Source organism: Dermacentor andersoni, chromosome 8 (genome assembly GCF_023375885.2).
Source record: "Dermacentor andersoni chromosome 8, qqDerAnde1_hic_scaffold, whole genome shotgun sequence".
Classification (NCBI taxonomy): Eukaryota; Metazoa; Arthropoda; class Arachnida; order Ixodida; family Ixodidae; genus Dermacentor; species Dermacentor andersoni.
In genome coordinates, this window is record NC_092821.1 from 109,502,064 (window position 1) to 109,507,057 (window position 4,994).

Sequence of the window (4,994 nt, forward strand, 5' to 3'; positions counted from 1 at the left end):
GCGTGCTTCTTTGCGCAAAAAGGCTCAGCACTTCGAGAAGAGATGCGGACACAGCGCCTCGAGAAGAAAAAAAATTGTGGGGTCTTAGGTGCCAAAACCACCTCCCGATTATGAGACACGCCGTAGTGGGGGACTCCGGAAATTTCGACCACCTGGGGTTCTTTGACGTGCACGCAAATCCAAGTACACGGGTGTTTTCGCCCCCATCGAAATGCGGCCGCCGTGGCCGCCGGGATTCGATCCCGCGACTTCGGGCTCGAGCAGCCCAACACCATCGCCACTGAGCAACCACGGCGGGTCGACAGCCTCGAGAGCTTGTTTGGAGCAGGCAAACCGCCACTGACACATCGTGCGGCGGTTTGCAACCTGTTTTCAGGTTATGGGAAAAAGCTTATGGGCTTTTGGTTATGGGCTTTCACATGAAGAAGAAAAAAAAAGTGGTGATTCTTGCATTAGCGTCTCGTCGGTTTCACTCCACAAAAGCGAATTTCAAGTTTTTATATTCGGTTTGCTGATAGTTTCTCTCACTTGTGATAGCTGTCTTGGAATTTCAATTGTTTTGTCAGCATTCCTGTTTTTGGTGCAGAGTTCCAAGCTTGCAAAGTTCGCCCTTCTATTTTGTTTTGAAACTCATTCGATTTACAGCAACTAACTTATATATAAGGTCCTCAATTGAAATGCTGCTTACTAGAGGAGACAGACTAACCTTCTCTCTCGAATGTACCAAAACTCATCGAAATCATTCCGCAACTTGTGTCGTAAAAGCATTACTTCTTTTAGACGTATTTTAGTAGACAAATCGGGACCATCTGGATTTACAGACGGGCGCCAAGGGCGCACTGGTGTTTTGAAGCTGGCGCGTCAATTTCGCAACCGTCGCTCCCTCTCCAGGAGCCCCACAGAACGGCTAGTTCTGACGGCCGCCAAACGATGGCGCCACCTCAGCGCAATTTGCAGTTGGCACGCGGTGGCGGGAGGTGTGCAGTGTCCACGGCGGCAAATTCGCCTGCACCTCCTGTCGATGACCGCAATTATCACCAATGAAACTACCGATAACGAGCTTACCGATCAAAAAAAGAACGGAAGCGTCTTGGCTAACGCACAAACTTTGACTGTAGGTAGGTATCGTTCTTCTGCGATCCGACGAATGTTTCGTCGCCGTCTGTCCTTTTCTGTCCACACACAAACATCTCTGGCACAAACTGCCCTTCTCACGAAGGATGGTTTGTGGAGCGTTCTTTTTTTTCATCTAGGCTTATTTTATGTAGTCGGCAATGTCCAGGTGGTTTGAGTTCCTCTACCTGCATTTCTCCACCGGAAAATACAAAAAAAAAAAAACCGTGTGTTGAGAAAATTGCACAAACAGGCCTGGAGTGCGGCCTGATCCCGGTGACCAGAACCGGTAACGCACTCTCTCACCAGAGCAGGATTGGCCACCCTGGTGCAGTACTTGGCCACAACCTCCTATATGAATACAACAATCGAACCCCGGCCCTCAGTCCCCAGCAGCCGCGAAGCAACTGACCACGGCGGCGGTCAGATCTGTGACGCTGCAGAGGGTGCTAAGAATACCTGGCTCCGGACAGGCCGCCATTGGAATCTGAACCTGGCAACGTTTAACGTTAGAACGCTATCTAGTGAGGCGAGTCTAGCAGTGTTATTGGAGGAATTAGAGGGTAGTAAATGGGATATAATAGGACTCAGTGAGGTTAGGAGGACAAAAGAAGCATATACAGTGCTAAAAAGCGGGCATGTACTGTGTTACCGGGGCTTAGCGGAGAGACGAGAACTAGGAGTCGGATTCCTGATTAATAAGGAAATAGCTGGTAACATACAGGAATTCTATAGCATTAACGAGAGGGTGGCATGTCTTGTTGTGAAACTTAATAAGAGGTGCAAAATGAAGGTTGTACAGGTCTACGCTCCTACATCTAGTCATGATGACCAGGAAGTCGAAAGCTTTTATGAAGACGTAGAATCGGCGATGGGTAAAGTCAAAACAAAATACACTATACTGATGGGCGACTTCAATGCCAGGGTAGGCAAGAAGCAGGCTGGAGACAAGTCAGTGGGGGAATATGGCATAGGCTCTAGGAATAGCAGAGGAGAATTATTAGTAGAGTTTGCAGAACAGAATAATATGCGTATAATGAATACCTTTTTCCGCAAGCGGGTTAGCCGAAAGTGGACGTGGAGGAGCCCGAATGGTGAGACTAGAAATGAAATCGACTTCATACTCTGCGCGAACCCTGGCATCATTCAAGATGTAGACGTGCTCGGCAAGGTACGCTGCAGTGACCACAGGATGGTAAGAACTCGAATTAGCCTAGACTTGAGGAGGGAACGAAAGAAACTGGTACACAAGAAGCCAATCAATGAGTTAGCGGTAAGAGGGAAACTAGAGGAATTCCGGATCAAACTACAGAACAGGTATTCGGCTTTAACTCAGGAAGAGGACCTTAGTGTTGAAGCAATGAACGACAATCTCATGGGCATCATCAAGGAGTGCGCAATAGAAGTCGGTGGTAACGCCGTTAGGCAGGAAACCAGTAAGCTATCGCAGGAGACGAAAGATCTGATCAAGAAACGCCAATGTATGAAAGCCTCTAATCCTACAGCTAGAATAGAACTGGCAGAACTTTCTAAGTTAATCAACAAGCGTAAGACAGCGGACATCAGGAACTATAATATGGATAGAATTGAACAGGCTCTCAGGAAAGGAGGAAGCCTAAAAACAGTGAAGAAGAAACTAGGAATAGGCAAGAATCAGATGTGTGCGTTAAGAGACAAAGCCGGCAATATCGTTACTAATATGGACGAGATAGTTCAAGTGGCTGAGGAGTTCTATAGAGATTTATACAGTACCAGTGGCACCCACGACGATAGTGGAAGAGAGAATAGCCTAGAGGAATTCGAAATCCCACAGGTAACGCCAGAAGAAGTAAAGAAAGCCTTAGGAGCTATGCAAAGGGGGAAGGCAGCTGGGGAGGATCAGGTAACAGCAGATTTGTTGAAGGATGGTGGTCAGATTGTTCTAGAGAAACTGGCCACCCTGTATACGCAATGCCTCATAACCTCGAGCGTACCGGAATCTTGGAAGAACGCTAACATAATCCTAATCCATAAGAAAGGGGACGCCAAAGACTTGAAAAATTATAGACCGATCAGCTTACTGTCCGTTGCCTACAAAGTATTTACTAAGGTAATCGCAAATAGAATCAGGAACACCTTAGACTTCTGTCAACCAAAGGACCAGGCAGGATTCCGTAAAGGCTACTCAACAATAGACCATATTCACACTATCAATCAAGTGATAGAGAAATGTGCAGAATATAACCAACCCTTATATATAGCTTTCATTGATTACGAGAAAGCGTTTGATTCAGTCGAAACCTCAGCAGTCATGGAGGCATTACGGAATCAGGGTGTAGATGAGCCATATGTAAAAATACTGGAAGATATCTATAGCGGCTGCACAGCCACCGTAGTCCTCCACAAAGAAAGCAACAAAATCCCTATAAAGAAAGGCGTCAGACAGGGAGATACGATATCTCCAATGCTATTCACAGCATGTTTACAGGAGGTATTCAGAGGCCTGGAGTGGGAAGAATTGGGGATAAAAGTTGATGGAGAATACCTTAGCAACTTGCGATTCGCTGATGATATTGCCTTGCTTAGTAACTCAGGAGACCAATTGCAATGCATGCTCACTGACCTGGAGAGACAAAGCAGAAGGGTGGGTCTGAAAATTAATCTGCAGAAAACTAAAGTACTGTTTAACAGTCTCGGAAGAGAACAGCAGTTTACGATAGGTAGCGAAACACTGGAAGTGGTAAGGGAATACATCTACTTAGGGCAGGTAGTGACCACGGATCCGGATCATGAGACTGAAATAACCAGAAGAATAAGAATGGGTTGGGGTGCGTTTGGCAGGCATTCTCAAATCATGAACAGTAGGTTGCCACTATCCCTCAAAAGGAAAGTGTACAACAGCTGTGTGTTACCAGTACTCACATATGGGGCAGAAACCTGGAGGCTTACGAAAAGGGTTCTGCTGAAATTGAGAACGACGCAACGAGCTATGGAAAGAAGAATGATGGGTGTAACGTTAAGGGATAAGAAAAGAGCAGATTGGGTGAGGCAACAAACACGGGTAAACGACATCTTAGTTGAAATCAAGAAAAAGAAATGGGCATGGGCCGGACATGTAATGAGGAGGGAAGATAACCGATGGTCACTAAGAGCTACGGACTGGATTCCAAGTGAAGGGAAGCGTAGCAGGGGGCGGCAGAAAGTTAGGTGGGCAGATGACATTAAGACGTTTGCAGGGACAACATGGCCACAATTAGTACATGACCGGGGCAGTTGGAGAAGTATGGGAGAGGCCTTTGCCCTGCAGTGGGCGTAACTAGGCTGATGATGATGATGATGACCTGCATTGATGCGCCATTTCGTTCCAGAATCCTACATTGCTTCTGCGATCGAGGGTGCAATAGTGCAACAACATGCATTGCAGCTGTGAACGACCATCGCACAACTTCGAATACACGAGCCGGTACGTATTTGCAACCGTCTATGCCACAAAGTCACTCAGTTATACGGATTCATATTGTTTCCTGTAATGATGCGAAACTGAAGAAGATGCTTCAGAAAGAAGGTAGTACGAATTTAGTAACCGCAGCAGTTACCTCCGGCTGACCGTTGCTAGCATTTACTACACCTATTTAATAAGGTTAAAGGTCAATAAGTACACGGAGGGCAAATAAGCAACGTGTACCTCCTAGTATTGGGTGTTGTATGTTACACTGTGTGGGCGACAGTCACAAGCAAATGTACTAATTTAGGCAAACTGTAGTTCCTTTCATTATATTGGGTCAACTGTCACGTGCTCCATCGTGGCGCACATATGTGTAGACAGTAAGTTCAACAGAAATACGACTGGCAAGCAGCGATGAGGTTTGGATCTACCTTACTTGCGTAATGGGCTAAAGGTG

The 4,994-nt window shown here is 46.4% G+C and overlaps 1 long non-coding RNA gene across 1 annotated transcript; it reads right to left on the reverse strand.

Annotated features, from left to right (window-relative positions):
* Positions 1-1,235: 1,235 nt before the first annotated feature.
* Positions 1,236-4,697, reverse strand: LOC129384235 (uncharacterized). Its single transcript, XR_008611978.1, has 2 exons — positions 4,434-4,697; positions 1,236-1,301 (listed from the first exon to the last, which is right to left on the reverse strand). It is a non-coding gene; the product is annotated as an uncharacterized lncRNA (long non-coding RNA).
* Between the last annotated feature and the right edge of the window lie 297 nt (positions 4,698-4,994).